The sequence below is a fragment of the Lemur catta genome, chromosome 13, assembly GCF_020740605.2.
Source record: "Lemur catta isolate mLemCat1 chromosome 13, mLemCat1.pri, whole genome shotgun sequence".
In the NCBI taxonomy this organism is placed as follows: domain Eukaryota; kingdom Metazoa; phylum Chordata; class Mammalia; order Primates; family Lemuridae; genus Lemur; species Lemur catta.
Genome location: NC_059140.1, coordinates 81804064 through 81826539, shown reverse-complemented (window position 1 = coordinate 81826539; position 22476 = coordinate 81804064).

Genomic DNA, 22476 nt, shown 5'->3' with positions numbered 1-22476 from the left:
GCAGAAAGCGCTTTGAGAAATTGGTCCAGGAGAAAGACCCAGTGAGAACTGTGACTAGGTCGCCCTGCCTAAACTTCTACCAGTGACGGAGGCATTTGGCTTCATGATTCTTCTTTTTTTTTTCTTTTCTTTTGAGACAGAGTCTCACTCTGTTGCCCAGACTAGAGTGCCGTGGCGTCAGCCTAGCTCACAGCAGCCTCAACCTCCTGGGCTCAAGCGATCCTCCTGCCTCAGCCTCCTGAGTAGCTGGGACTACAGGCATGCGCCACCATGCCCAGCTAATTTTTCTATACATATTTTTAACTGTCCATATAATTTCTTTCTACTTTTAGTAGAGACGGGGTCTTACTCTTGCTCAGGCTGGTCTCAAACTCCTGACCTCGAGCGATCCACCCACCTCGGCCTCCCAGAGTGCTAGGATTACAGGCATGAGCCACTGTGCCCGGCCTCTTCTTTTTGAAAATTGCAGGCACTCTGAGAAGTCTAAGTGGTGTCCTCCCTCCCTCCCTCTCTCTCTCTCTCCCTCTCTCCTCTCTCTCCGTTAATTCAAACAGGATTTGCCCACTAGCCCTGGATGAGGGCAGTGAGAGCTGAGGCCATTTGTTTGCAGAGAACGAAGAGGACGCCGGGACCAGGGCTCGCTTTAGACCGTGGGTGCGCTGGGTGCCAGGAGGGAGGACAACAGTAGAGTGGGAGCAGCAGGACGTCCCTGTGCGTGCAGTGACCTCAGCCAGCTCTGGAGCGGGGGCAGCCTGAGGTCACTCGGTCCTCACACCTGCCTCCTGGCCGGCGCCCGGGGCACAGCATTCAGGCTGGCTTCAAAGGTAGGTGGACATGCAGTTAATACTTAGATTAGTATAATTTAACTATTCTGTGGCTTATATAGGATTTTCTAACCCTGCCTGGGGATCCAAACAGCAACTTTAAATATTTCTATAGAAAAAAATAATGTTCTAAGTTCCAAAGACCAGGATTATATTTTTAAAAATAAGATCTATTGCTTTTTTGTCTGATTATAAAAGTAACACATGTAATTATACACTTTGAAAATATAAAGAAACGAATTTAAATCATCCGTAGTCTCACTTTAGAAACACAACCCACTCTGTGACCAGAGCAACACACACTGCCAGCCACCAGCCAAAATTCATGCTTTCGGCCCCTGGAGTCCACAGCTAGAACTCATTTCTAGCCTCTGTTGCCATGGGGTGTGGCCATGGGCCGAGTCTTTGCGGGTGGATTTGAATAGGGATTGCATAACCCCTCCGTGGGCCCAGCACCAGGAAATCCCTACGCCTGGCCCGCACCCACCTCCCCTCCAGCGACTGGTTGACGGTGGTCTCCAGAGCAACCCTGGAAGCCAGCAGTGCCCTGTCGGCCTGGGTCTTAGCACGGGTCTACAGGGGAGGCCCCGTGCCATCTGCACGTCACCTGCAGTGCTGAGTAGGGAGTGTGCTCTGCTCCTGCACTGCCGTCCCTCTGCACTGGGTCTGCCCTTCCTACGTCAGCCTGTCCTGTGAACACGCCGAGGGTGCCCAGATTTCCCCCGTGAGCCCCACACTGTCACTGAGGCCTGGCATATACAGCAGGCCCTCGACAAGCATTTCTTGTTTGATTATTGATCGGTTGTTCCAGGTGCTCCCAGTGGGATGGTAGGATCCCTTCCTTTCCTCGCTGCAGAAGTCTCAGCGCCGGAGCTGGGGCCTTGCCGTCCGGGGGCCCCATTGCCAGCCTCGCTGGGAGGACTTGAGTGGACTCTGGAATTTTCCATTTCCTCCTTTCCTCCACTGGGCACAGACCACAAACCTTTCAAAACACAGTGAGGTCTGACAGAGAAGGAGCTCAATACTCACTGCACAACTCCAGAGTGTCCAGGGGAATGTCACGTCATCACATCTGAATTCTAATTAGTGTCGTCTAGCAGAAGCTGGCGTTGGTGGGTTGACCTAGACACACATCGCCGTCTAAAGCCCGTGCTGTGCCAGGCGTGTGGACGGCAGCTCTTACAACACACGGTAAGCAAATGCCCACGAGTCAAGACACAGAACAACAGGAGAGTGAAATTAGAGGATTGGGAACCGAGAGCAAGAAAACGCAAGAAAGAAAAATGTTTCCACTGTTTGAAAAAAAAAACAAAAACAGAAACAAATATATATTAAAGAAACAATGAAAAGATGGCACCAAAAAAATGGAAGGAAAGCTCAAGTCCAAGTAAAAGCCCAGAGATGTTCTGGCTTCCCGCTCTCGGCTGGCCAGGGAGGCTGGGCCGCGTGGGACTCTCCGCAGTTGCTGGAGGTCATGGGCATCGAGACCTCTCGCCCGCTTTCGCCCAGTGAGCGGCTCGGGTGGAACTATGCTAACTACCCTGGCGTGGCCTCTTCAAACCAGTTTAACCTCTCCTCGGGCCAGAGTGACGCAAGGTGGAGATGAAGGAAACTGAAGGATGCTGGGCCCATGGCCCGGGAAGATACACCTTCTGCCACCGAAGGAGGAGGCACCTGGCAGGGGGCTCAGGCCGAAGCCCAGCCCTGCCACTACTAGTCAGTCCCTGACAGGGGCCACGTGGGCCAGCAGCCGACTCAGTGGGAGAGGCCGGGCTGACTTGGGACAGTCTTCACCCCCCAACTGCACGCGAGTTCCCCCGAGCTCCACAGGTCGCTGTCAGCGTCTGAGGACTCTGGGAAGGGCCCACAGTCAAGCCCATCACCCCGCACACCCCCAGGGAGAGCTGCCGTGTGCCGTGGGAGATGCCCCCTGTGCTGTCCCAGAGCCCCGCCCTGCATAGTGCATCTCGGGGGCCCTTCCCAGACGGCTCCCGCCCGCAGGACCGCCAAGGCCGCAGCGCCCAGCCGGCCCCTGCGCTCACCCGTCCCTGCGCATCCCGGGGCCTGTGTGCCGACACAGTGGAAGTGAGTACCTCACATCACATCAACTAGACCAGGACCAGCGATCGGCAGGCGTGAGGTGGGCAAAGTTTATCTGGCCCGTTCTCCCACTTCTGTGTCCCCACCAGCCAGCCTTCCAGTCCCTCTAGAATGACCAGCTGACCCAGGCCGAAGGATGTGTATGTTTCAGCCAAGCCTCTTAGAAATCAAAAAGACTTCAGGATCCATAAGGAGGAAACTATAATGGAAGAATCTCAGTCCCTTTACAGACATTGGAGGGATACGGGGACCTGCTAGATCCTTCACAGACTACATGGGCACTAAACTCGGTACGTGTTTTAGGCTCATCCTGCCCAAGGACATAAGTCTCCAAAGCTGACATGTTTTCCTGGCTCTAGAAACTCCTGCCAGTCTAGTAATTGTGGTGTATTAATGCTAGAACCGCAAACCGTTAACTCCTGCTCGTTGTGTAACCTGCTGTCAGGCCCATGAGTAACAGCTGGCTTTGGGTGCTCCGCGTAGGGCTGCTGAGTGAAACCACAAAGAGAGCAAATGCCAAGAAAACCCAGGCAGTTCTTACGGACACCTTCCGCTTCCTCCCTCCCGGCTCAGCTTATTCCCAGCTGTCCCAGCACAGCACAGTGAACAGACTTGCACTGCCGCCTTTCTGGCCCCTTCCATGTTCTGCGGGAGACTCTACTAGAAGGGACGGTGGTGATCAACAAGGGAAGGCAGGAGGGAAACCAAGGGCTGGGCAGTCCATGTGCTGCCTATCAACCTTGACGACCAGGAAGCCACTGCCCAGCAAAGCTCTGGATGCAGCAGGAGGCCCTTCCCGTGCACCCAAGCCCTGGAGCCTCGCGGCCTGCCTACCAGGAGGCAAGGGGACCATGGCTTCAGTGCCACTTGACAGAAGGACACAGGCTTTCTGGTCCCTTATCCAGTGTTGTTTTCACTATACTGAGCCTCCCCTTTGGCAAGCGTGTCTGACTCCAGACAACTGTGTTCCCAACTGAACAGCAGAAAGAATCCCGCCGAGAGAGGGTGATTCCTTGCGCTCCGACCATTAAGCAGAAGACCGCTGACATCCAGGTTGCTGGAGGAAGTCACTACCCCACTTTGTCCTTCTCATTGCCTGTCTCCGGGGTCCAGTGGGTCCCCATGAGCACAGGTCATGAGTGTCCCGTCTCCGTGGGTGCAGGATGGGGTGCGGCACCAAAACAAGAAGGCAGATGAAACCCAGATCAGAATAAATGGGCTAAATCCACCCACTGAAAACCAGAAACTATCAGTTTGTGTTGTTTTGCAAATCCCCCTATAGATTACTTTCAAGAGGCACACCTTAAAAAAAGCAGCACAGAATGATTGAAAATAGATCAAAGTAAAGATCTATCAGACAAATACTAATAAAAAGAAAGCGTGTGTCACAATATCAATATCAGAAAAATAGAATTTGGGCAAAAAATTATTAATAAAGTTAGAGGGACACTATCTAATGATAAGAAGAAAAACCCATCAGGGAGACGTAACAACACGATATGTAAAACTATAAAACCTCTAAACCATAAAGCAAAAACTGGCATAAATTGTAATGGGAGATTTTCAGACACTTCTAAATGAGAAACTGAAAGATCCAACGTAGAACTGATTGATAAAATGCGAGAATGATGGAACAGTGGAACTAATGAGCCTAATCCCCGGGTTCCCAGACTCTGCGCTGAGGGGCCGCGGGGTGTGGCAGTGCAGTCACAGGACGCTGCCGGAGAGTTGAGGTTGTCGGGGAAGCAGCCACACACAGCGTCTGGTCGGGCACCACGCAAGCTTCGAGTCTGAGAGTTCACAGTTCCAACATCAGATCTCGCTACACTCTTTTCATAGCTTCGTATCTCTGTGAAGCGGCTGCCGTGTCAAAGGCAAGCACCATGGGAAAATCAAGATGGATGAGAAACGAGGTGGCCGCAGCCTCCAATCTGCTCCCAAGGGTTGAGAAGTTGTGCGGTGCCCAGTAGACACGCACAGCCCATCCAGAAGCAATCGTGGTTATGTAAGAAGCTAAAAATACTGTTTTCTTTCAATTACTGTACATGTATTATTTTTCCCAACAGCTACGAGTTGTTAAGACATGAATGTTCATTAAGTGATTTGGATCTAACTACTTCATAAACAGAACCATTAGGTATTTCTTGTGGTCTAGGGGAGGTACAAAAATAATTACTGAGACATGAAGGATGCAGTGAACAGAGAAAGTTTGGGAATCTTTTTTTTTTTTTTTTTTTGTGAAACAGAGTCTCACTCTGTCCCCTGGACTAGAGTGCTGTGGCGTCAGCCTAGCTCACAGCAACCTCAAACTCCTGGGCTCAAGCGATCCTCCTGCCTCAGCCTTCCAAGTAGCTGGGACTACAGGCATGCACCACCATGCCCAACTAATTTTTCTATATATTTTTAGTTGTCCAGCTAATTTCTTTCTATTTTTAGTAGAGACGGGGTCTCGCTCTTTCTCAGGGTGGTCTCGAACTCCTGACCTCGAGCAATCCTCCCGCCTCGGCCTCCCAGAGTGCTAGGATTACAGGCATGAGCCACCGCGCCCAGCCAATGATGGTCTGGATGAATGAAAAAGGAAAATGTGGTATAGATACACAATGGAATACTATTCAGCCATAAGAGGAATGAAATCAAATCATTTGCAGCAACATGGATGGAATTGGGGGTCATTATCTTAAGTGGAATGAGCCAGGTACAAAAAGACAAATATTGCATGTTCTCACTCATATGTGGGAGCTAAAAAGTTTGAACACATAGGGGGAGAGAGTGGGAAAATAGGTAGCAGAGACTGGGAAGGGGCAGGGGGATGAATAGAAGGGGGTTAAAGGAGACAGAAGAAGTCCAAATAATTTCTGTAGCTACTCCACTCTCAGGAAAATGAAGCATGACTTCCCACTCCCCAGCGTGGGCCGTGCACGGTGCCCTGCCCTCGAGCGAGCGAGCGAAGAGCGTGGCACGGATCGGGGTCGGGGAGGAGAGTGGCTTTGCAGTGGACACGGCTGACAAACACGGCCTCAGCCGGGTGATCAAGACCAGTATCCTTAGTAATCAGTCGTGCGGGTGGCACAGAGCCTTGCTGTGATGCAAGGAGGAGAGCTCCTCACCTCCATTCTGTGGTCCTCTTCCCCAAACCCACAACCCCAGTCTAACAGTGAGGGAAAAACAAATTCCAGCTGAGGGACGTTCTGCAAAATACCTGATCAGTACCCTCGAAACTGCCAACCTCATCAAAAACAAAGAAAGTCTAAGAAACTGTCACAGCCAGAGCCGCCAAAGGCAACACGACAGTTAAACGAATGTGGCAGCCTGTGTGGGACCCTGGAACAGAAAAAGGTCACCAGGGAAAACAAAGGAAATGCAAACAAAGTGTGGACTTCAGTGAATAATGGTGCTTCGACATGGGTCACCAGTTGTCCCTTAGGTGCCACACTAATGCGTAACGCTGCTATAATAACAAGGGTGTGGGGAACTCTGTACTGTCCGCTCAGTTTCTCTGTAAGTCTAGAACTGTTCTAAAACATAATCTAGCAATTAAAAAGCCACACAATTATTTCACGTAGATGTAAAAAATAACTAAAATTTCACAATTGTTCATTAATTACAAGATAGTAGGTTTGATTTATTGAATTTATTATTGAATAAAATAAATAAATTATTTTTTTAAAGCTCTTGGCAACCGTGGAATAAAAAAGAATTTCCCTGACCTGTTGAAGGATATCCACCAAAAACGTCCAGCCCGACTGTGCAGCGTTAGAAGCCGGGGCAGGACAAGGGTGGCTGCTCTCACCACCCTGTTCCACATGGTGCTGGAGGCTGACTCAGTGCAGGGAGACAAAGAAGCAAGAGACGCTAGGATTGGAAATAAATGGGGAGAGATCATTATTTGCAAGGGACAAGCTTGTTTCTCAAGGAAACGGAAGCGCATCCACAGGGGAGCTGTGGATTCCAGCTAAAGCGACAGGCTCGCCTTTATAGGTCGTGTTTTTCTCAGTCCATCTCCTACTTCCTCCTCTGCTCCCTTCCTACGGGATCGCCATTGCTTCTCCACTGTGAGATGAGGAGGGAAACCTGAGAGTTCCGCAGGTCCTTCCTCAGTTTCCCCAGGGCTGCGTTGGCTTAGCAGTTTGTGGGGAAGGACTGCAGGAGGGTGCGTGTCATTCACAGCCACGACCCATGCGAGCAAACGTGCTGCCAGGCCTGGACCCCCCAGGCAGCGACCTAAGCCCCCACAGCCCGATGTCCTATGGCTAGGGCTCCCCTCCCCCACGTCACACCTGCAGGAGGACAAAAAACTCCAGGGGCGGACGGGTCTCTCCTCAAAACCTTGAACTCCTTGCACCCTCCATACCGCCCAGACGGGGCAACACCCAAGATGCCAATACTGGCCTTGCACCACCCAGCAAATAGATTTTGAAATAGAAAGTAAACTTAGGTATAAAAAAATAAGAAAGTTCTATTTCTCACACACCCAAGCTTGTGGTCGGAGTCTCACAATAAACATGCAGGAGTCGTGACCCTTCGAGCGCTGACAGGGCCACCCCTGCAAGGACGATGACTTCCCGAACAGAGGTGGAGGGACAGGAGGCAGAGACTTTCATGTTGACTTTATACAGTGCTATATTGCTTTTACAGTGTAAAAATATTTTTTTACTTAAAAAAAAAAACTCTTATCATTCCTGGTTCTTTGCTCCCCAGATAAACGGAAGGAATAGGATAAGGAAACCGAATCCTGTGTGCAACTCACACATTTTACACATCTGGCCTTGAAGATGTAATTTTCCAACCTGTATTCAAATCCGTATTTACACAGACTTTATGAGAGCACAGTAAAAATTCTGTTTTAAGAATATGATGAGCTTATAAGGAAAATACAAAGTTCAAATCTAAGTAAATATATTTGGGGAGGGTTCTCTCCCTCTTTACACGGAGAGTTTCATCTGCTTTGGGAGGAGCCATGCCTCCGACCTACAGTGATGAATATTTTATTATTTTATTGATACCTAATAATTGTACATATTTATAGGGGTCCATTTGATACTTTGTGACATGCACAGAATGTGTAACGATCAAGTCAGGGTGTTTAGGGTATCCTTCACCTTGAGTGTTTATCATTTCTTTGTGTTGAGAACATTCCAAACCTTCTCTTCTAGCTATTTTGAAATATTCAATAAATTATTGATAGCTATAGTCACCCTACTATGCCATCTAACTCTAGAATTTATTCCTTCTCTCTCTACCCATTAACCAACCCCTCTTCATCTCCCCGCCACGACCCTTCCCAGCCTCCAGTAACCACTACTCTACTCTCCCATCCAAGTACTAACCAGGCCCGACCCTGCTTAGCTTTCCAGATCCGACGCCATCAGGCGCGTTCAGGGTGGTATGGCCGTAGACCTGTTCTATTCTCTACTTCTGTGAGTGCAAACGTTTGAGCTCCCACATAGGAGTGAGATCATGTGATGTTTGTCTTTCTGTGCCTGGCTTATGCCAGGATTTCATTCTTTTTATGGCTGATTAGTATTCCATTGTATATATACAACGCATTTTTCAGTCCATTCATCCACTGATGACGGACACTTAGGTGAATTGCGTATCTTGGTTATTATGAATAGGGTTTCAATAAACATGGGAGTGCAGTTCTTTCTTCCACGTACCAATTACCTTTCTTTTGGGTATATACCCAGCAGTGGGATTGCTGGATCATATAGCAATTCTATTTTTAGTTTTTTGAGGAACCTTGATACTGTTCTCCATGGTGCTATATTCCTTTACATTCCCACCAACAGCGTGCAAGAGGTCCCCTTGGTCCCCATCCTCACAAGCCTGTGCTATCTTTTGACTTTTTAATAGTAGCCATTTTAGCTGGGATGAGATGATATCATGGTTTTGATTTGCATTTCTCTTATGATTAGTGACGTTGAGCATTTTTTCATACACCTGTTGGCCATTTACATGTCTTCTTTTGAGACCTGTCCATTCAGATCATTTGCCCGTTTTTTAATCAGATTATTTGGGTGTTTTTTTGTTTTTGTTTTTGTTTTGCTGTTGTTTGAGTACCTTAGACAGTCTGGTTATTAACCCTTTGTTGATGGATAGTTTGCAAATATTTTCTCCCATTCCGTGGGTTGTCTCTTCACTCTGTTGATTGTTTTCCTTTGCCACGCAGAAGCTTTTTAGGTCAATGTAATCTCATTTGTCTATTTTCTAGAACAATGAATTTTGTACCTCTTTTACTTACAAACTCATTTTTTCTGGGAGGAATTTTCCAAGACTTTCAAACTTATCTCCATGTCTCCAGAGTTAATTAACCGAGTTTTCCGGGTTTCCAAGGAAAGCATGCTGCAGAGGCCACGTGAGTCGTCTACCTCCACCCGCTCCGGTCCTGCTTTGCCATCTTCAGTGCTGTCACGCACTTGGACCATGGGCCCTGGAATTCCCGCATGGCCGTGAGATAGGAAGTGAGTTTACTCAGCTCTAATTGCCAGTTCCTGGGAATCCCTGTCTCCCACATTTTCCTGGGGCCCTGCCAGTCACGTTGCCCAGCCCTCCATGCCTCCGTGCCCCTACCCACCAGCTGCCCTCGGCTCCCGCTCGCCGGTTCCTGCACTTCCTAGGTGAGCAGCCATAAAATGGAGTCATCTCCTACAAAGTTTTTACAGAGCCTGTGCTATTCTTAGAGTGTGGCGAAGGGAGGGGGCTGGGCACATAGTTCTCTGACATTGGAAAGGAAGTCTTCTTGCTCCTGTCAGCTCTCATAAAGCTTTTTGTGGAACTTTATAGAGAACATTCAACAAATCCTCCCTTCCCTTTCGCACAGAGTCAGGAAAATGAAGTGCAGGCCACGGAGGTAACTCCGGGTCACAGATCTGGCTTTGGTCTTTGTGTTGTCACTCACTTGCTCTGTGGTACCCTGGAAGCCACTCGGCCCCTCTGAATCTCCATTTGCCGACGCAGGAAGGCTGTAGCAGTTGTCCCTGCAGAGGTGGCCGGAGAAACAGAACCAAGCGAGGAGCCGGCTTTCGCAGCTGCAGGGCCAGCCGGCCCCAAGGCCACCAGGATTGGCAGGCAGGAGCTGGGGCGAGCCGAGGCTGCCGTCACAGGTGGAATGTTTTCTCCTAGGGACGCCTCAGCTCCGCTTTCACCTGTTTGGCCCAGGCCCACCCTGACGCAATCTCCCTGGCTCAGAGTCAGCTGATAGGAACCCTAGTCACGTCTTCAAAATAACCCCACAGCAACCTTGGTGACAGTCTGGCTGAATGGCCAGCGACGGCAGCCTGGCCCAGGGGCACCTCACACTGCCTCACGCAGCCGTGTTTGTCCCCGCCAAGCCCCAGACCTGGGAAACGCTGACCCTTGCATCACATACTAGGAGGTTTCAAACCGGCTGTGTTTTAGAAACTCGAACAATTAGATGAAAAAAGAAAAAAACCCAGGGAATATTAAATTCTAAACTGCTAACCTCATTCAGATGCTCTCGTACCTGTTAGCGTACAGACGTGCAACTCCACAGAGTTGTCATCAGTGTACCCAGAACTCACTTTCCACTATTTCCCCTAACTTGATTTCATTTAGGCACGCACTGGTACTGATGTTTTCTACATATTTGTCACTTTCCTCAGTTATTTCATAGCAGTTATTCGTATTACTATGCTATAGTTTTAAGTCATAGCCCCCTTATTTTGGTTATTTGAACAGTTCTAAATGTTTGCAATTTTAAAAGCACTATTGTGAACATATTTACACAAAGAACTTTTTTTTTTGTTTTTTTGGTCTTTTTTTTTCAGAGAGACAGGGTGTCACTTTGTCACCCAGGCTGGAGCACAGTGACAGGATGATAGCTCACTGCAATCTCGAACTCCTGGGCTCTAGCAATCCTCCTTCCTCAGCCTCCCGAGTAGCTGGGATTACAGGTATGCACCACCATGCCCGGCTACTTTTTTTTTTTTTTTTTTTGTGAAAACAGAGTCTCACTATGTTGCCCAGGCTGATCTTGAACTCCTGGGCTCAAAGTATCCTCCCACCTTGGCCTCCCAAAGTGCAGGGATTATAGGGATGACCCACCACACGCAGCCTACAAATAACTTTTAACTTTTGAGTCATTGCGTTGAAGTATAATCAGTCCCAAATGTGGAATTACTAAACCAAAAGATGTGAAGAAGCTGTTAGTCACTATTATATGTATACAGCGCCGATTGCTTTACAGAGGGATGGGGCCAATTCCTAATGCACTTTAAAAATATACAAGAGCACTTGTTATCTTAAAGCCCTGCTATCACTGGGATGGCTTTCTTCCTAAAATTTATATCATTAGTGTATGTCGATCTTAAAAGACACAGCCCCTTAATCATCAGAAAGTGTCTTCTCCCAAACACAGTCATGTGCCACATGCTGTTCCAGTCAACAGCGGCCTCGTAAGATTACGGTGGAGCTGAAAGATTCCTATTGCCCAGTGACGTGGCTGTCACAGCTCCACATTAGTGGAGCACATTAGTGGTGTTTGTGGTGGCACTGACGTAAACAAACCTACTGCATTGCCAATCGTTTAAAAAGTAAAAAAAAAAAAAAAAATTAAATAGAAAATAGCTCATAGAATAAGGACATAAAGAAAGAAAATATTGTTGTACAACTATACAATGCGTGTTTTGCTATGTGTTATTGCAAGCTTCAAAAAGTTAAATAAAAATTTATAATGGAAAAAAGTTACAGTAAGCTAAGGTTAATTTATTACTGAAGAAAAATTATTTTTTATAAATTTAGGGTAGCCTCAGCGTCCAGTGTTTATGGAGTCTACAGCCGTGAGAGGTCACGTCCCGGGCCTTCACACACACTCAGCGCTCGCTCGCCGACTCACCCCGCGCAGCCTCCCGTCCTGCAAGCTCCATTCATGGTAAGTGTGCCGTGCCGGTGAACTACTTTTTATCTTTTATACCGTATTTTTACTGTACCTTTGCTAGGTTTAGATATGCACAGACACACAAAGACTTACCCTTGTGTTACACTTGCCTGCAGCATTCGGTACAGGGACCTGCTGCACAGGTCTGTAGCCTGGGAGTGACAGGCTGTACCGTACGGCCCAGGTGTGCTGCACGTCTGTGTGAGTACACTCTGATGCCCGCATGACAGTGACATCGCCTGAGACGCACCTCTCGGACTGTATCCCTGTCCTTAAGCGATGCATGACCGTAATGATGTTCTCTCTTGTTTCCCCCCTGTGCAAACCCTGAAACGCGGCCACCACTCACCGTATGCTGCCTCCCACCTAGCATCTCTTTAGCCAGATCATAAGCTACTTGAGATCGTCAGCCATTCTCACTACTTCTTCACAGACTCCAAAGCATCAAGCCCATCGCAGGCACTGCCCTTACAATGGACCCTGGGACAAAGCAACGGTCGGGGCGCCAATCCCCTGTGCAGTCAAAAATCTGAGTGTAAATTTTGACTCCCCAAAAGCTTAACTACTGATAGCCTACTGGTGACCACATGCCTTCGTGATAACGCGAACAGTTGATTAACGCATAGTTAGTATATGTATGATATACCATATTATTACAATACAGTAAACTAGAGAAAAGGAACTGTTGTTTAAAAAATTATAGGGAAGAGAAAAGACGTTTTCAGTACTGTACTGTGTCAATACTGTAAGTTTACGTCATCTGTTGACAAGATGAACCGTGTGTCTGGAATGGCAGCAACTATAGCACAAACCTCACTCTCCAGCACGCTTCAGGCAGTGCAGCTTTTCCTTGTAATGCCGTGGTTTTTCTCCACTTCTTGGGAACACTTCTAGTGTCACTAGTAGCACGTCGTGTGGGTCTCATGGTGCTATTCAAGCTTTACGGTGTTGCACTCAAAACTTTGAAAAATACATGAGAACCACGGGAAATCCCTTTTTACTGTGATGTGGAATTTACTGGAGACAAGCTGTTCATGCAGAGATGATTAATGTCACAGGGCGTTTTAAGTGAATACAACTCGAGCTCACCGCGATAGCAACAGGAGGTGGCCGCAGAATGACTACAGTGGTACAGTATGTACCACAGTGAATTTTATGCAGTCATGATTTCAGACTGCATCTTTATTTTGTTTGCATTCCTCTTGACTACAAGTGGCCTCATGCGCAGTCTGTAAGTGTCTGTGTGTGTGTGATAAATTTTAACTTGTATATATTTTATAGGAGTAAATGATAAAACAAACTAGTACCTACACGTATTTTATGTATTCATGACATGTCTAACTTTTTCTTAATTTCTTGATATTTCTAGGCTATGCAGTTCATCTGTAAGTTTTTTCAAATTGTCACAAATCTTCAAAAATTTTCCAATATATTTATTTATTTATTTTTGAGGCGGAGTCCCGCTCTGTCACCCTGGCTAGAGTGCGGTGGCATCAGCCTAGCTCACAGCAACCTCAAACTCCTGGGCTCAAGCAAGCCTTCTGCCTCAGCCTCCTGAGAAGCTGGGACTACAGGCATGTGCCACCATGCTCAGCTAATTTTTTCTATATATTTTTAGTTGTCCATATAATTTCTTTCATTTTTTTTTTTGGTAGAGATGGGGGTCTCACTCTTGCTCAGGCTGGTCTCGAACTCCTGAGCTCAAACGATCCGCCCTCCTCGGCCTCCCAAAGTGCTAGGATTACAGGCGTGAGCCACCGTGCCCGGCCCCAATATATTTATTTAAAAAACTTACTGTGTCAGTGGATCCCCATAGCTCAAACCCATGTTGTTCAAGGGCCCGCTGCGTATGTGCCTGCTCAGCCCTGGGTGAGGGGAGGTGAAGGACCTCAGGCTCCAGGCACGCATGTGGTACCCGGTCGCAGGGTTCCTGAAGCAGCCCCCGACTGTGAAAGACTCTATGGGCTTGGAAAGGAAGGAAGTGTTTTCATAATTTATGGGTTAGACTCTGCATATGCTAATGATGTACTTACTGTTGTTAATTATACCTTGACTAATTAACCTCTTCCTCCTGATTTAACATGACCTTATAAAAGCCAAGTCTCATTTTCCAAATCAAAAACTCAGTGGTCTTCTAGAATGTGCATTTCTGTTTCAGAAAATGTCCTTCTGAAGGGTCCTAGCACTTTTAGAACACTGATAGCATGGCAACCGTCTACGGAGGAGGAGCAAACTAGAGTATAAAACATCATCCATTGTATTTGTCCTCATGGCCAGTTGCAGGGCTGGGAGTCCCTGGCACACACTGGGGAGCCACTGACAAGTAGCATCCTCAAGAAATCACCTTTCTGGGTTCCCCCCTCTCATGCATTGATAACCAGAGCTCAAGAATCTGACTCCAGGCCGGGCGCGGTGGCTCATGCCTATAATCCTAGCACTCTGGGAGGCCGAGGCGGGTGGATCGCTCGAGGTCAGGAGTTCGAGACCAGCCTGAGCAAGAGTGAGACCCTGTCTCTACTAAAAATAGAAAGAAATTATCTGGCCAACTAAAATATATATAAAAAAAATTAGCCGGGCATGGTGGCACATGCCTGTAGTCCCAGCTACTCGGGAGGCTGAGGCAGGAGGATTGCTTAAGCCCAGGAGTTTGAGGTTGCTGTGAGCTAGGCTGACGCCACGGCACTCACTCTAGCCAGGGCAACAAAGTGACACTCTGTCTCAAAAAAAAAAAAAAAAAAAAAGAATCTGACTCCACTTGGGTAAGACCGGAGAGGCCAGGAAAACAAGGGTATTTAGGCACTTGTTTGGATCTTTCCTGTTCCCAAACCTCCAAACCTAGGTGATCCTACAAGCGGCAGACTTGATGTCTCTGTTCATCACATTCACAAGGGAGTTGCTGAATGCCCTGTTTCCCTTTATTTTGTAGAAAGAGTTTACATGCTGCATTTAAAAACTGACTTTATAACCAATATGAAATTTAGCAGAAGTAACCTGACCTCTTTGAGTCTGTGGGAAAACTAAGAATTCAAACCCTGTCATTGCAGCCTCTCAAATAAGTCAGGGCTTGAGCTCCTAGTGCTTCTCCTGCCGGGGCCCGACCGTCCACGGTCTGCCTGTCTCTGCCACCCAGGCGCCCGACATGCATAAACTGCTTCGGAACAAACCATGGGGAAGTCTGGTTTAGGAAAAGGGAGTGGTCTTAGGATAACATAGGACTTTCAGCTACAGCTTTTTCATGTAAACCCCAGCCTAAAAGGCAAGGGACCCACCAGGTCTCCTTCAGGTGCATCTCACCTCCGGTGTCTCTGGGGATGTGACTGGCTGTACGGCCCACCCACACTCCCACAGCCCCTTTTTTCTGTGAACAAGGGAGGCCCTTTGTCAGGGGGAGCTATGAGACATTTGCCCCTTAGTCCACAGGTTAGGAGATACAAGAGCAAATCACCCCATTTTAATTAAATGCAAGAAAGCTACCAAAGTACTCATAAAGGCAAGGTAATGTGAGAGTTCTCAGACAAGCAAGTGTAGAGTCAACAGGGATCTCAAAGAGCATCTAGTCCAGGGCCTCGGCCTTCAAACGCACCCCTAGGAGGCTCCTGGGGACGGGGCAACCCTCAGCTCCCCGAAGACCACTGAAGCCAGCCTCTTGGGGGTCCAGGCATCCCACGGGCAGGCTGAGGACCAGTGACATGTCCCGATGGTTCGCCCGCCCACCGGTTCTCACAGATCACCAGAGCGGCTTTATCAATGTTAACTTCCAGAACCCATCCCAGAATTATTTGGGTGTGGGGTCCAGGAATCCTTATTTTGAAAGCTCCAAGGAGATTCTGTGGTCAGTCGGGTTTGGGAGCCATCGAGCCACTCAACTCCAACACTGTCTGAGGCCACAGAAAGAGAAATTGCTGCAGCAAACTCAGAGCAAACAAGAAAGTCAGGACTAGAATTCAGGTCAACAGTTTCTCAATTCAGTATCGTGTATGAGGAAATGACTAAATATCTCCCTCAGGATGGAAAGAAGTATGTTTTAGTTTTCACAAAAAATTAAAACCATGTTTTTTCTATTTTATCAAGAACCCCCACATCTAGAAATACACTCCAGCTCCAAAATGAGTGTTTTCAGTTGCTTGTAAGGAAAACTTTCCTAATTGCAAAAGTCCGTCACTGAAATCAAGGGTGATAAGGGAGAATTGTGAGATCTCTTAAAATAGTTTGAAAACATTCCTTCTCTTCTCCAAGAGCGTTGAGATGTGGAGGCCACTACATGCCAGTCACTGTGGCCGTGTCTTTGAGAGTCTTACAGAAAGTGTAAGTTGTGGCCTCAAGGACCATGTGTGTCACTAGGGACACAAGCAAATGAAGTGAAGCAGTCAGGGGATGGCAGGGCCAAGACTAGGCTGCCTCAGCCCTTAGGGGAAGGCAGAGGGGGAGGTGAGCTGTTGCTCCGAGAATGCCCCATGGACGATGGAAGGGTTGAACGTGGTTTTCAAATTCTATCCTGCCTTAGGGGAAGGGAAATAGTCATGATTTGTTTTTTCTTTTAGATCTTCTTTCTAGTTCATTGTTTCTTTATGCAGATTATTGTTGGAGTGTTTTGTTGTTTCAGTTTTGAGTTTGGGTTTGCTTGGGATTTGTCTTTCGCCCACTTGTCCTTCGGTTGGTCAGAAATGAAGTAGCTGGCATGCGGTTGCGCAGGCTGGGAGTGTTCTATGCATTCTTGGTGCCTGAGTGATGCCAGGTGGGCCGGGTGGGTGATGATCTCATCCCTGTATCCTCAGCCCTAGTGTTGTCATAGAATCTGCTCCCCCTGCTGGTCACCTCAACAACTGACAAGTGGCTTGGAGACAGCATTGAAGTCCCACGCTGCTCTGCTCAGACCCAAGAATCTGGTTTCTGCACAGTGGTAAAAATTTTCTGCCTGCAGTGATATTTGATTTAGGGGGAAAAAAAAAAAAGAAAGAAAGACTCTCACACTCATTCAAATTGACCATCTTAGACAAATCCAGCTCAGGGAGGGACTAACAAACACACTGAAAAGCGAAAATCGGAATGTGTTTATTTTCGTGGTTGGCCTAGCAACGAGCACACCAGTGGTGCTTAGGCAATGTCCCCAGATGTGCCCACAGACGAGCAGGAAGGGACTCACACCTTAGGCATCTGGAGGGAGGAGGGCGGCTGGAGTCAGCAAACAAAAATACCACTTGCCCAGGTAAAGGTGGGTTTTAGCTAAACAACAATGTATAACTTTTTTAGTGTGTATCCCGTGCAATACTTGAGACATACTAAAAAATTATTCATTATCTTGACGTGAACCTCCAACAGGGAGCCCTGTGTTTTATTGGGTAACCCTAAAAGGGAAGAAAGAGAAACTAGGATGAGAAGGGTTAGATGGAGGCTGAGAAGGCTCTTGGATGCAAACTGCTCAAACGTGCCGGTGCCTGGAAGCTGGTGACAGCTGAGCCATTAGACCTGAGATGACAGCCAGCCCCATGACACCCCTGAGTCTTCCATGCCAGGTGCTACTGCAAGAGCCCAGACCTAGAAGAACCTATTCTCGGGCATCCTTGCAGGGCTAAGTTAGATCCCACCACCTTGTGTTTTTACACAAACACTTTATTAAGAAGACACTCTGAAGAACCACCTTAGTATCTTATCGTCTTTGAAGGCTTCAGTTTCAATCCCACGGCACAGCGCTGTTCCCTGCAGTTGTAACTTCTCCCCCACGGCTGCAGACAGACCCCCGCCTCCGTCTCAAACGCAGCTGGCCCTGTTTTCGGACTCTGCCTGTTTCCCAGGCTGTAATCCCGCTGGGCCCAAGTTAATCAGCATGTGCTGCACTTCAGCAGCCAGTGGCTTTATTTCCTAGGGGGACAGTGGCAGTCACAATAGGCTCACCCATGGAAGTACCACGTGTTTATCTCGCACCGACCTGAGGGGGTGTCCTGTGGTTAAGCTGGGCCCTTCCCACGTCCAGCCTCCCCCGCACCCAGAGCCGCCTCAGCAGCAGGACTGGTGCCACGCCGCCTCTAGACGCCGGGGAAGATTCCGGACCTCAGCCGCACACCACCTCTCAGGCCAGCTTCCTGGGAGAATTTGCAGCCCAGCAGCTGCTAGTTTTCTCTTGGTTCTCCCTTGACAGCACAGTTTCTCATCCCCTTGGTTTTTATTTTCTTGGGTTTGTATATGAAGCGCCTAAGGTCTCCTGGTGTCTTTTTAACTTCACGGGCATCGAGGTGGCCTTTCTGGGTCATCCAGAACTAAGTCAGGTGCTGGTATGCGTGAGACCAGGGATGTGGGCTGTTTTCCTTCTCTTTTGTTCTCACTTGCTTCAAGAGTGAATTTTTGTTATTTTGAAATGCTGATTCCAGGATAGGTATGTCCATAGACTTAGACCAACTTGCTTCATGCTGACTTCAGGTGTTGGGTTGTCACAGACAATTATTTAAAGCACACCAGGGCCAGACACAGCTGCAATCCCAGCACGTTCAGAGACCAAGGCAGGAGGATTGTTTGAGGCCAGGAGTTTGTGATCAGCCAGGGCAAAATAGCAAGACCCCTCATCTCTAAAAAAATTTAAAAATTAGCCAGGCATGGTGCAGTGTGTCTGTAGTCCCAGCTACTCAGGAGGCCGATGCAGGAGAATCACCTGAGCCCAGGAGTTTGAGGTTGCTGTGAGCTGTGATGGCACCACAGCCCGGGCACCAGAATGAGACCCTGTCTCTAAAACAATTAAAAAATAAAAAATAATAAAGTACATCAGAGAGAAAAAAAGAGGCAGCAAGATAATGAAGTAATCTGGCTGGACACTGACTCCAAAGGATGAGGTCATTCTTCTACTGCACCCATAAACCCAGCCTGGCACCTACAAGGGAAAGGTCGAGCATAAAAATCTGGGAGGATGAGCACAGCTCTACTCACATCCCTGGAAAAAGAGCCATGATCTCAAACTCTACTTTTTTTACTGTAATATTATTAACTTAGACCACCATTTAAGAATGACATCCCCCCACTGAGGTGGGAGGATCACTTGAGCCCAAGAATTCAAGATCGGCCTGGGCAATATAGTGAGACCTCCATCTCTAAAAAAAAATTTTTTTTTTTAAAGTAGCCTGGTGTGGTGGTCCCAGCTACTTGGGAGGCTGAGGTGGGAGGACCACTTGAGCCCAGGAGTTTGAGGCTGCAGTGAGCTATGATTGTGCTACTGCACTCCAGCCTGGGTGACAGAGCAAGACCCTGTCTCTAACAAAAAGATAAAAGAATGACAGCCCCATCATTATTAGATCGAAGCTAATCTTTGTGGACAGGGCAGCGTGGTCTCTTACGACATCCTTTCACTCCATCGTTGCCGTCTCCCCACACAACCCAGAACAGCTCAGTTCACCCTAGAAATGCTGAATAAATATACATTTACTGGGGGCACGGCGAGGGGAGAAGTTGTATAACCTTCTCTGACTCAGACTGGGTGGCTATCATTTGCCCCTTCCCTGGTTTCATCTCAAAGACTCTTGATAGGGCAAATACATTGTATCTGAAATGGTCTCAGGGCAGTTGGGCGCTCAAGTGCGCAGGAGCAGCCGCGTCCTTGAGGGGTCTGCGGGTGGGCGCCCGCGTGGGGGGCTGGCGCTGGCTCAGGCGGGAGCAGCGACGAGCCAAGCAACCTCACGGGGTCAGGAGCGGGCGCGTTTTTTGCTACAGCCCCTGTCACATTTCCCCAAATGTTGTTTCCATTAAAGGCTCCGAGGCACGGGCTGGAGCGCAGCGCTGCTCTCTGGTGGAGCTGTCCCCTGCGCCGCCGTGTCCCTCCCCCCGCCCCGCCTGGCCGCTGTGCGGGGGTCGGTCCCCTCCCCTCCTCCTCGGTCGCTGGAGCCCCGGCCAGAAGCGCCGTCGTCCCCGCAGGGCGCTCATCCCTCCCTCCGCCCTCTGGACCTCGGGTCTGACCCGCCGGCCGTGGCTGGCTGGACGCGTCTTCGCGAGGCTTCCAACCTAGGGCCGCTGTGTCCGGTCTCCCCAGCCAGGCTGGCGGCACTTTCAGGCGACAGGCCTGGCGCGGGGCTGCGCACATACCACACGCCTCCAACCCACAGTGCAGGAATAAACAAATGCCAGCGTCTGCTGTTGGCCCGACTCTGCGAAGGGGGTCGCCGGTGACCAAGACAGCAGCTTCTCACTGGTGACAAGAGGCAAATTCCTGCCAAGTGAAGCATATTTGTGTGACTAATACCCCTTTTGTTATGTATATTTTATGCATATATGTGTTGTACCATATGTTATAACTTCCATGACAAAGGTGAGGATTCACGTGGGGAAAACTTGTTTTCATCCTAAGTCAGGAAACTTCAGAATGCAGTCAGTTTTTTCAAGCACCTATTGAAAAGAAAATGGTCATGTTCTAGAAAAGCATCTTATTATGGGGGTGGGCGCAATGGGAGACGGGGGACAGAGGACGCGGAGTTGCAGGTGTGTAGGACGAGGATGTCTAGACATCCGAGGTAGAACATGAGGACCAGAGTGACAACTGTGCTGTGTACGGGGAAGGTGTTGGGAGAGGGGATTCCGGTGCTCTCGCCACACACACACACACACACACACACACACACACGGATAACTACAGATGTGTTAATTAGCTTCACTGCAGTCACTACTCCACTATGTGTAAGTGTATCAAAACACCGTGTTGTGTACCCTAAACATATACAGTAAAAAAGCCTCTTATCACCCCAGGTAAGTTACGGAGAGTAAACACCGTCGGAGCCGGGAGCACCGGGTGGGAGCTGCGTCTGGGGGAGCTGTGCCGGGAGGAGACCGTGCGCTCGTCCGAGCCTGTGCCCGCTTCCGAGAACACAGCCGGTTGCCATCGTGGGTGGCAGAGCCCCACGCAGCATCGTCACCTGAGCAGACGTGCTAATTAATTTCTGAAAAGCAGGTTTCTTTCCTGTAGGATGTCCATATGCAACCTCTGGATTTCCCATGCATGAGGAAATGAGGAAGCAGTGTGGAAGGGTGCTTGGCTGAAGTTTTGTTTTGTTTTGTTTTTGTGTTTTCATTCTGACTCCAACTGCAGGCTGCCCCCACTGGGAGAGCGGCGCTGTCATGCCCGGCTCGCAGCGTGCACACAGGTGTGTGGGGAGTGCGCCAGGTGGGGACCGCCCTCGTGGGTAGGAGAGGAAACCAGGGGAGAGGCCTGGTGGGCAGCAGAGGCACGGGCTGGGTGGGGTGAGAAGCAGGAAGTCAAGTTTCCTCTTCCCGTTGGCACCTGGATCCTCTTCCCTGTACTTGGGGATCCTCACAGTTACACCTGTGAGCAAGCAGCCGGGACAGCCCTGTGCACAGCAGGGGCCGCTCAGGATACCCAGGGGAATCCACAAACAGCTTTCCGCCTCTCTCCCCACCTTTCTTGGAGTGTGCAAAGGGACAGGAAAAAATCTGAATAACTAATCCTAAGTAATAAAAACTGTGCCAGCTTCCCCAGAGAAATTTCTTTCTTTTAAACTCTGAAGGCACTTGGAGCCTACGCTAGTTAGTGCTAGATCGTATTTCCTCTTGGGTCATTCGCTACTGTTTCTTCATTAATTGTGCCTCTCCAGGGCATGGCACAATGCACTGCCACTTGTCCCCATCACCCCAATGTCTAGTCCAGCTTCAAATCCATGAAGTGTACGATGGATTAAAATGAGCCAGGAATAGTTCCATGTGTCGTGACAGCCTGTTCCAGATACACAGGCTTCGTCAGTAAGGGCAGGTAGAGAGGACAACCTTGGCATGAACAGGCCTCTTTTGCAAACCAGGAAAACCTCAAGCAGAAGCTGCTACTAGAGTGTGTGGGCTGAGGAGTGTCTGAGTTGCAGCTCAGCCTCCACCGCCAACCCAGGAGAGGCCACGCAGCCTGGGCAGGGTTCAGGGTGCACAGCCCAGTGCAGCCTGGGTGACTTAGCCCACCCCTTCCCCCACCTCCGACTCTCCTGTCCCCTCAGCCAAGTCACTAGGAAGGGTGAGTTTGCTCTTGAAGCTTGAACTGGGCTTGAGCCCAGAGACACCCCTCTGGGCACCCTGCTTCTCTGTTCCACCTCTGTCCAAACAACTGGACCAGCGCTGGGACCTCTAACGGTGAGCAGCAGCCACCTGTGCACGCAAAGCCCCTTAGCTTGGACTCCCTACAGTGCGACATCAGTGTCATACAAATCCTGTATTTCTTCACCGTCTGCACACCTTTCCTTTGATGAGCATGGTAGGGGCGGGTAGGACACAACACAGAGCTCCTCACAAGTCCACTGCTAGGGTTGGGTTTGGACTAGAATTTAATGTTCCCTCCAACTCTAAAGACTCCCTGGTGTGTCCAGCTGGATGTCACCAGGGGCCTTCCCAACCTTTGTCATTCAGTTAACAAGTGACTCATTGGTGTTGTCCCAGCTCCGCAGAGGGAGGACCCCAGGCTTTTGCAAAGGAAGGAAGGAAGAAGGGGAGAGGACTCCTACGTGAGCGCTGTGGGGACAGAGGTCTCCAACCCAGCCCGCCACCAGCCCGGCTGCACGCACCAGGCAGCCGGGCCGGTTCCTCCCTCCGGTCTCGCCCTGGCGTCCGTCCTCCCCACTCTGGCCTCCAAAATTGTCTAAGAACCCCAAGTTTTTATCTGCACCCTGCAAAGTAATTCAGTTACTCTTC